This window comes from Archocentrus centrarchus, chromosome 14 (genome assembly GCF_007364275.1).
Source record: "Archocentrus centrarchus isolate MPI-CPG fArcCen1 chromosome 14, fArcCen1, whole genome shotgun sequence".
Classification (NCBI taxonomy): Eukaryota; Metazoa; Chordata; class Actinopteri; order Cichliformes; family Cichlidae; genus Archocentrus; species Archocentrus centrarchus.
Genome location: NC_044359.1, coordinates 8,619,415 through 8,630,266, shown reverse-complemented (window position 1 = coordinate 8,630,266; position 10,852 = coordinate 8,619,415). Strand labels below are relative to the sequence as shown.

Here is a 10,852-nt window from a genome sequence, read left to right as displayed (position 1 = left end):
CTCTTTGTGTTAGTGAGATAAGTCTGAAGTTGGCTCCCTCCTGTGATTTCATAACAAAGCTTATGCAACTTCCAAGAAGAGAACAGTGTGCGCAGGAGCTGATGTTATTTTCAGCCTAAGCATGAAAGTGAACATTCATTTTTATAAAACTCACAGACAACAGATCCACACCTATACTTAAATAAAAAAATACAGGCACAATGGGAATCAAATCTCAAGGTCTTCAACGAGTTGATTTAAGATAATACACTGCTCAAAATGAACATTAAAGGAACATTTTGTAAACACATTAGATCTCAATGGGAAAAAAATCATGCTCCATATCTACATTCATTTGGACTGTTTAATGTGTTAGCAATGAAAGGATGCCACATCGTTTGATGGAAATGATCAACCTACAGAAGGCTGAATTCAAAGGCACGCCGAAAATCAACATGAAAAAAATGATTTTGCCAAAATGTCATTGCAGCAACTCAAAAATGCTACTCGGTAGTTTGTAAAGCTCCCATGTGCTTATATGCACCCAGATTTACAGTCAATGTGAATTGATTGTAAAACCAGAACCTAAACTTTTCATTAACACAACTTGAAGCTTTCGTCTAGTCCAACCCACATTTCACAAGCTTTTCCAGCATCCTTTCACTTTGATATCACTCTGTTTGCAGTCATTTTAAGTACATGCTATTTGTGTTGTATTTATACAGTATGATGAGGCCAATCGGGGTAATTTTGACCCCAATATAAAATAACTGAAATAAACACAGCCAGCCAACCCAGTGACAAAATATATCCAGCATGTCCCCCTCAGGCTTCCATTACATGCCAGAAACACTGTGTACAAATGTGTACAAATCTTTGTCTCCAGGATAACAATTAAAAATATTCTAGACTTAAAATTGTCAGCACTCACGATTATCTAGTCTCTATAATTATCACCACAATTGGTAGTTCCCCACTGGAGGCAGAAAAAAAAAAACCTGTTCCTCAGTTCTGCCCACTGAAGCTAAAAAGAAAAGGATAATGTGTCATAATCTACAAAATTATCAAACAAAACAGCAAATTCATCTCTGTAAGTAATGAAGGGTCAGCCATGGTTGTCTGCCAGAAAATGTTGGATCCCCTGGGGTTGGGGGACAATTGTTGCTGCAAACATTTACGCAATAATTTGTCTTTAAATCATGGATCCAGAGTTGAGATTGATTTACCAATCCCTCACCTGTGGCCATAGTGACAAGATGAGACAAAAGCAGCTAAAATTAAGTTTCTTTTTAAGGAAGCCAAACTCGGCCTTAAAAATAGGTTAAGAAGCCCAAATATCCAGATGGAGGCAGAAATAGACCTGCTGCTTCTTTGTGTTAAGTGGGGCCAACTAAAATGGTCTCGGTCATTTGTTTAGGATACTTTAAAGGCACCTTCTTGGGCGTTCCCCAGAATGAATTGGAAAACCTTCTGGGGAGAAGCATCCCTACAATAGAATGGAATGCGTAGCCTGCTGCCAGCACAACCCAACAAAGTATCTTATGAGTAAGCAAAAGAAATTAGATGGAAAATATTTTATTCTTACAGTGGCCAGAGCAAGTGGACAGAGAGAAGATAACCTGTAGGTGTTCAAGCAGCATGAGGACTGATTGAAAAAAAATCAGTCCTGCCCACAAAAAACAAAAAGAGCCCCACACACCGTCACCATAATGTCTATATGACATGATCCTGATAAGTGTTGACATAACACTTGTGTTTTATTAGCAAACAACTCAAGGCAGACATTTTGAAAAGGTTACACGTTTTAATGCAAAAAAAATGCTAATAGAACAAGTCAGAATGATACAAGAAGATTTAAAAAAAAAATCTCTCAGGGTTCAGGTTGTGCATCTTCCATCGGAGAAGTCTGAAAGAATCCACAGACAGATTATTCATTCACAAGTCAGCGTATCAAACCTGTGAGACTTCCAAAGTAGTTCAGCCAGACTTACAAATCAGACTCTGCTCCTTTCCGAGGTTAATTAGTCTGAAGCTCCACACAAAATCCAATTCCAAATCGCTATAAAATTTGATTCTCTGGTTTGATGCTGAAACACTCCCCAGGTTTCTACTCTCCGGTAGTTCTTATGGATGGGCTTAGGGCTAGTTTCCTCCCAAAACAATCAGTTGTTTCTCCAGGAATGAATCTGAGGCAATGAAGTACAAGCAAAGGTAAGTAGGGCTGGAATTTTAGCAGGTAGGCAACGTAACACACAAAGCAGCCTGCACAATACTACCAGCAGTGTAGTGTAACAGTCCAGCAGTGAATTACAAGGAGAGGTGGGTTTAAAGACTGCAGATAAGGGTGATTAGAGACAGGTGTGTCAGCTGGTGTTCAGGTGGCCACGCCCACTCCTGAGAGGCAGTGAACAGAGTTATTGCAGACATACACACCCACTCATACAGGATAAGGAGAGGTAGACAGGCCTTAAAACACTTTAAAAAAAAAAGTTATGAAAATAGAAACGTTTTCTAACTGAATTTTCTCAGTCCTTGTGATACGCCTAAACTGTCCACAAATAGTTAATATGGAACGTGATAAAGGAGTAGACATAAATGCAAAACAAAGTTCACGATTTGCTCATAAAATCCTTGAAAATTGCATCTCAATAATTTAAAATAAAACCTTGACTCAAACATATTCTTAACATATGAAATGCTTCCACCAAAAGCTTCATTTGGTGCTCATAAATAGTTCAAAAACCTTCATATGATTCTTTTATATACTGCTTGTAATGGTATCCTGATTCTTTGAACAGGAAAATATCGCAAATGTCACCGTGAATTCAACAGTGAGTATGATACCATACAAGAGTGAGTTAGGTATTCATGGCTCCATTAATGAATTATAACCTCCCTAGACTTTACACTCATGCCCTCGTTGAATATGTCATAAGCTTTTATTCTCTTTAAGTGGACCAGCAAATCACTGCCAAAAACAAATGTATAAACTCATGAAAACATTACAGTGAAGGTGAGGGGAGGGGAGGGGCCACCAGAATATCTCACCGGCTCGGTCTAACAGATGCGGGGAACCTGTAAGAAGGACGGCTGGTTGTACAGTGCATGTGCTGACGGGGAGGAACGATGCAAAATACCCTGGCTCTCTCTCCAGGTTACATTATTTATACTTTATACCCAGAAGGCTCTTTAAGCAACTCAAAGCCTCTGTTTGCATCACTTTGCCGGTCTGCACCATTGGGAAACATCACTGCAGAGATGGACTAAAGTGTCTCCCCATAGAACAAACTTATGTAAAGGTCAGAAATATAACAAAATTATGAGAACTCATTTCTCTTGATTGCACTGTCTTCCACCTTTGCTGGGTGACTGTAGCGTTACACTGGGTCAGGGGTCGGCAACCTGTAATCCGGAAAGAGCCATTTGAACCCGGTTTCCACGGAAAACAAAACAGTGAGAGCCGCAAATACTAGCGGAAGCAGGTAGCCGCTACCGGAAGCCGATACCGCGAGTGACGCATGTATTGAGAAACGAAAATAAATAAATAAAATGATTTTATTTTAATATTTCAAGATCCCAATAATGTTCCAATTTAAAACTACAACAAAACCCGAACTGATAAAAATAAAATACACTTCAATTGGATACTTATAATTTACTTCCACGAGCCGCACAGAGCCGCAGATTAAGCCTGAATGAGCCGCATGCGGCTCTGGAGCCGCGGGTTGCCGACCCTTGCACTGGGTGTTATACAGTGTATGCAAGTTAAAACAAGCTAAAAGTTAATTAGTGCTGCAGAGCAGAGGGGTTTTAATGTCAGCATCTATGATTTCTTCTAGTTTTCAGCTTTGCTCTAAGGCTGACCTTTCTCTTTGTTTGACCAATTCACCCCCAGCCAAACATCTCAGAGCTACACAGCAAACCTGGAGATACACATTTAAAATAGTGTCTTTAAAGGCCTCAGAGTTATTTTAAAGTAGGACACACCAGTGAGTCAGATTACCACTACTGCTGACAAAGTAATGAAATAATAGAAACAGATGTGGCAATTATTATTATATTATCAAGACAAAATACTTATCTGCATGGATCTTTGCTTTGCAGAAAGCTTTACAAGTCAAGGGACAGAAGCTGAAGCAAAAGCTGCATCAATATTAAAAAAAAAAAAAAAAGATTATTCATTCAAAATCACACACATCCACTTTTTCCTCACAGAAAAATGCACAATTGATGTTGGTACTTTGATACACCAGTCACAGTAATATTTATAGTGATATTGATAGATTGGTCCTCATCATCCAGGAGGCTGTGGTTTGTTTCGTGTTTGGAAGCATTGTGTTTTGGACTTTTTTGTTGTTGTTGTTCATTTTCATTACCTGATTAGTTTTTTTCACTCACTTTTCTTTTTCTTTCAAAAAAAATGCTTGGTTATGTTAAGACACATCCACACATTTGGACTTAAAGGAGCTACAGTATAGTTTCTCTCTGTGTGTGTGTGTGTGTGTGTGTGTGTGTACAGCTGTTCTCATCAGGCTGTGGCATTTAACCAATCTCTCATTCACTGTGATCAGTCTTTAGTTCGGTAATCAACGCCCAGAGTCCGTTCGCTGCTCGTCTACTTCAGTCAGATGAATAATGCACAGCTCAGCAATTAAAACACACAGATCTGATGCCATGTCACTAATTTATTGATTACCCCTCATCGCTTCAAGATGACAGGGTTAAATGTCAATCAGATGATCTGAGTTACACTTCAGTTGGAGTTATTCATTTCTTCGGCCGGGAGAAAGAATACAAATTCCCCTCTGATGGGTCTATGTATTATTAACTGTTATGCTAAGTTATGTTGGACTGCTTTTGGGAGATGCTGAGGTCATTCCTGATTAGCTAGTGCCTTAGAGGAGACTTTAAAGTGAATGAGGAAGCGTAGACTATCTGATGTTGGTGGCTATGACCACTCTGTTGTCATCAGAACAAAGTCTCATGAGAACTATAGCATTACTGCCTGTAGTCTTCTTCAATTCAAATCCATCGCATTCAGTTTTATTTATGTGAACTTAATTCACCACAATCATCCGAGGGCACTTCTCATTGTAAAATAAAGGCCTTCCAAAATTATAAGAATGCTTCCCTTTGAGAAAGCAGTTGGAGGCAGTGGGGAGAAAAAAAACCTTCCTTTGGTGGAATCAGAAATGTTGCTCCAGTGCCAGAAATACCTGCAGAACTCTGCCCATCTATTGGATTGTTTATTTCACCTTGAATAATATTCAGTGTGAGAGTTTGACTTTGATCTGCCAAATGACTCTTGTCAGAAGAACCTCAGGCTAGTTGTCATTTGTATGTGAACTGATGGGGGAGAGCTGGGCATGTGGCTTTCCTTCAGGGCCGTGCAGCCAGACCTGCTCAGCATACAGCGTCCACTCTGTGCAAGGCCTGCTGGGACAAGACAAGAAGAAGACAGACGGGTGTGTATGTGTGAAGCTGTTTTGGCACACATGGACACCACATCTGTCTTCTATTCGACACCAAACACAAAGCCCCCTAAAACACACACACACACACACACACACACACACACACACACACACAGACACACACACACACACACACACACACACACAACATTCAGCATCTTTCCTCTCTTGTGCCCCCTTCACCAGATGTTGCAGTGGTTGTGAAGTCAATAAGCTTTTCGTCTGACTGTCAATCATCACAATCTACATTCAGAGGACCAAAACACACACACACACACACACACACACACACACACACACACACACACACACACACACACACACACACACACATGCACAGAGATGAAATGCATGACAAAATAAGAATTTCAGGAGCTTGAAATGACAATAAAACTCTGCAAACTCTCAATTTTTTTCTTTCAACATTGGCTGCTTTTTTTTTTTTACTATTTTCAGTCCAGTTCTTGCACCTGATCATTTTCAGGGGAATGTTTTGTTTGTTTGTTAAGCCACTTAACATTGACCTATGAGTCATCGAAGCATAAAAAAGGCACCTAACTCTGTTAAGTGCTGTGTCTGCACTTAACAGACAACTTAGCAAACCAAACAGTTTGCGCAAAACCGATTTGTTACTCACAGTCTGTCTCAGAAACCTAATTTGCACCAACGATGAGATTTGCAAAGAGACATTAGCTGAAAGCTTGGTGTGCAATGTGTCCTTAAAACATCTCAGGAAACTGGACAAGTGGAAGGCAAAAGAGATTTCAGGCCTAAAAAAATATATCTACAGCAGGTAAACAGTATCTGAATGTCATGTCCTTAAGAACAAGGAAAAAATCCAGCGAAGACCTGACGCAGGACCTGAGAGATGCATCTGTCCCATCTGTTGATCCATCAGCTGTTTGCTGAAGCCTCATCAGAAATGGCCTGAGTGGAAGAGTGGCTGTCAGGAAAGCCATTCTTATGGAAGGAAAACAGGGAGAAAAGGCTGAGGTATGCCGAATTACACAAGAACTGGGCTTTCTACTGGCAGTGACAATAGGTATTATGGAATATAAACCAAATTAAAAAATTTTGGTTAAAATTATCATCAGAGGATGTGCAACAGTGAAAGTCTACAGCCATCTGTAAACCACAGTGGAGGCTCTGTTGTGGCTTGGGGCTGCATTCCAGCCAGTGGTGTTGGTGACCCTGTCAAAATTGATGGAATTATGAATGCAGAAAAGTACCTTCAGATTTTGACCCACTATGTAATACCGTCTGGAAAGCATCTGATTGGCAACGGGTTCATTTTTCAGCATGACCATGGCCCTAAACACGCTGCCAGTGCAGTAAAAGCATACCTGGACTGAAAAACACATAATGGAGCGGTATCAGTCATGGTCTGACCTCCCCATGGAAGAATAAAAGTGGTCATACCAAATATTGACTTTCAAGCTTGGTAAAATTGTATAAACTCTGTTTTTGCCTTATATAATGCATTTTTTCATATGTACAGTGCCTTGCGAAAGTATTCGGCCCCCTTGAACTTTTCAACCTTTTGCCACATTTCAGGCTTCAAACATAAAGATATAAAATTTTAATTTTTTGTGAAGAATCAACAACAAGTGGGACACAATCGTGAAGTGGAATGAAATTTATTGGATGTGTCAAACTTTTTTAAAAAATAAAAAACTGAAAAGTGGGGCGTGCAATATTATTCGGCCCCCTTGTGTTAATACTTTGTAGCGCCACCTTTTGCTGCAATTACAGCTGCAAGTCGCTTGGGGTATGTCTCTATCAGTTTTGCACATGGAGAGACTGAAATTCTTGCCCATTCTTCCTTACAAAACAGCTCGAGCTCAGTGAGGTTGGATGGAGAGCGTTTGTGAACAGCAGTCTTCAGCTCTTTCCACAGATTCTCGATTGGATTCAGGTCTGGACTTTGACTTGGCCATTCCAACACCAGGATACGTTTATCTGTGAACCATTCCATTGTAGATTTGGCTTTATGTTTTGGATCATTGTCTTGTTGGAAGATAAATCTCCATCCCAGTCTCAGGTCTCTTGCAGACTCCAACAGGTTTTCTTCCAGAATGGTCCTGTATTTGGCCCCATCCATCTTCCCATCAATTTTGACCATCTTCCCTGTCCCTGCTGACGAAAAGCAGGCCCAAACCACGATGCTGCCACCACCATGTTTGACAGTGGGGATGGTGTGTTCAGGGTGATGAGCTGTGTTGCTTTAACGCCAAACATATCGTTTTCCATCGTGGCCAAACAGTTCGATTTTGGTTTCATCTGACCAGAGCACCTTCTTCCACATGTTTGGTGTGTCTCCCAGGTGGCTTGTGGCAAACTTTAAATGAGACTTTTTATGGATATCTTTGAGAAATGGCTTTCTTCTTGCCACTCTTCCATAAAGGCCAGATTTGTGCAGTGTACGACTGATTGTTGTCCTATGGACAGACTCTCCCACCTCAGCTGTAGATCTCTGCAGTTCATCCAGAGTGATCATGGGCCTCTCGGCTGCATCTCTGATCAGTCTTCTCCTTGTTTGAGATGAAAGTTTAGAGGGACGGCCGGGTCTTGGTAGATTTGCAGTGGTCTGATACTCCTTCCATTTCAATATGATTGCTTGCACAGTGCTCCTTGAGATGTTTAAAGCTTGGGAAATCTTTTTGTATCCAAATCCGGCTTTGAACTTCTCCACAACAGTATCTCCGACCTGCCTGGTGTGTTCCTTGGTCTTCATGATGCTCTCTGCACTTTGAACAGAACCCTGAGACTATCACAGAGCAGGTGCATTTATACGGAGACTTGATTACACACAGGTGGATTCTATTTATCATCATCAGTCATTTGGGACAACATTGGATCATTCAGAGATCCTCACTGAACTTCTGGAGTGAGTTTGCTGCACTGAAAGTAGAGAGGTCGAATAATATTGCACGCCCCACTTTTCAGTTTTTTACTTGTTAAAAAAGTTTGACACATCCAATAAATTTCATTCCACTTCACAACTTTGCCGCACTTGTTGTTGATTCTTCACAAAAAATTAAAATTTTATATCTTTATGTTTGAAGCCTGAAATGTGGCAAAAGGTTGAAAAGTTCAAGGGGGCCGAATACTTTCACAAGGCACTGTATGTACAAGCTTCAATAAATTATTGCACCTATTTCCCATTATTCTAGCAAAATATATAATATACAGCACTGTACTTTTATTATTGTTTTATTATTGTTATTTAGATAATTTGAACGTAAACAACTACCTTTAGTTCAAGGAATAATTGCAGGTTCCTAATTTGGCTGCAGATGTTGAAAAGGCTACATAACAATAAAGTTAAACTTTGCAAGAAACATAAAAGTCAGACCATCATTGTGAAGAGAAAACAGCAAAATAAGCTTATTATTGATCCATGAACCAATTCAAAGACTGACTTCCTGGTTATGTGTACTTGCCCTGTGGTGAAAGGTTATTAGTTCTTTTAGTTTTAACTCAGTGGAAGGAGATTTGGGTATTCTGGCTGCAGCTTATTCGATACAGGAACAGCATTTTAAATACTGCAGATCATCAACTGCAGGGTTCGCCTCCTCCAGTCCAGAAACTGAACTGACAAAAATTTGTATAAAACCTGTAAGCCCCCCTTGGGAGGAAAAAAAAAAGTGTCTGCCACATGATCGCTGCGGTTATTTTCTTTACAAAATTATCGCTCTTGGTAGAAATGATGGTCAAAACTACAAATTTAATATTTTTTATTTGAGTGGAGGAAAAAGTTCACAATTCTTTCACTTAAAGCATTAATCATAGTATTTCGGTGTGACCCTGCGTGCTGCCTCTACATTAACACATTTCCTCTTTACATTCACCCCACACTTGCAGCACCCACCTACCACAAAAGAACAATTTTCAATTTCCATTTCTGATTCCTGACCTCTGATAATTGGCCAGCCGGCTGACTGATGGCTGCCTGAGCGCAGGCCTCCTGTCACCTGCAGCGACGCAGGCCGGGCAGTGAATTATTAATGGCTAATATCATTATGTAGGCACTGCTTGTCATAACAATCTAGCCTGGTGGAGGGAAACTCAATCTGCCGCCCCTGCCCCTGTGCAGACAATGGTTTTTAATTATTGATACCGACTAATTGGCTACAGGATTCGCGGGGCACAGTTACTTTTGTTCCCTTCACAGCTCGCTCTGCTTCTTCAAGAAACAATCTTATTAGGAGGCCAGCCCTCCCCGATGCCCCCATGTCAGCAAATTAGCAGGGAGGACGACCCTGCTCGTCCCTTTCTCTCTCTCTCTCTCTCACACTACTCCTGGCTTTCTCTCTCACTTCTTCTCCTTCTAGTTTTGCACCTCTTCCTCCTCCTCATCTACCTTTTTTTTCTTTTTCACTCAGAATTTAAGATTCTCCTCTTCCTCCTCTCCTCACCTCGACACTGCACACTGGTTAATTAAAATGGGACAAGAGGGTAGACGGTGCGCCGACATGGCTCCACATCTCTATTCACAGCACATCTGTACACCACCACGGCTTCGTCTCAGGAAAGGCTGTCTGCTAATGGACAGAGGAGGCAGGGGGAAGATGGGGGTGAGAGAGGCAATGAGAGGTTAATAGGGTTTAATTTAGGGTCAGTGTGATGGTCTGATTGTGTGGTCTGTAGGGTCATCCTCTCTGCTTTACTGTTGTTCCCATTCATTACCATATTATTTAATATCAGCCCCACTCATCCTTGCACTGCCTTCAGATCTTCCCTCTACTTTCTTCAGCCTGAAACCCGTTGCTTTGCTTATGTTTTAAACTCCAGTAATGCTAAGCATTAATAAAGTAAAGTCAAACTCCGACAGGTGCCTGGAAATCAAGATGGTCATTCCAAATTATGAAAAAGCATTGTTTGTTCTTTACCTTTGCCATCATGGTTACATTCACATGCAGCAGTGTTGATTGAGTTGCTGAAACAGAAAACAGCCTTTGCAAAGGTGTTGGTGACCTGACCTGCCACCAATGAAAGAAGCTTTAGTACATCTTCATCTCATGACTCTAGTATTTCCTCTGCAACACAGCAGAATTAAATATTGATGCATGCCATAAATTTTCCATATAACACACATATTTTTGCTGTGTCTTTCATTATCAAACACATGGTTTGACTGTCAAACAGAGACCGAAAACAGATCGTGGTCTCCTGTGGAAGTTTTGCTGATTTGGTCCACCTACCTGTGTGGCAGCAGTTCACTGTTGGAGTCTGTCTATATGACTACAGAATTAAATCATGTGTTTCATTAATATTACACTGTCACCAAACAAATCTCTGTTCTACAATAAAGTTACAAGCCACCATGTTATACTGACATTAAATGGGATAAATCAGCCTTGGCGGATTATGCACACGATGATAAAAAAGATAAAATC

The 10,852-nt window shown here is 40.6% G+C and overlaps 1 long non-coding RNA gene across 1 annotated transcript; it reads right to left on the bottom strand.

Moving 5' to 3' along the window:
• Nucleotides 1-1,772: 1,772 nt before the first annotated feature.
• LOC115791594 (uncharacterized) lies at nucleotides 1,773-3,440 on the bottom strand. Its single transcript, XR_004020966.1, has 3 exons — nucleotides 3,336-3,440; nucleotides 1,971-2,165; nucleotides 1,773-1,885 (listed from the first exon to the last, which is right to left on the bottom strand). It is a non-coding gene; the product is annotated as an uncharacterized LOC115791594 (long non-coding RNA).
• Between the last annotated feature and the right edge of the window lie 7,412 nt (nucleotides 3,441-10,852).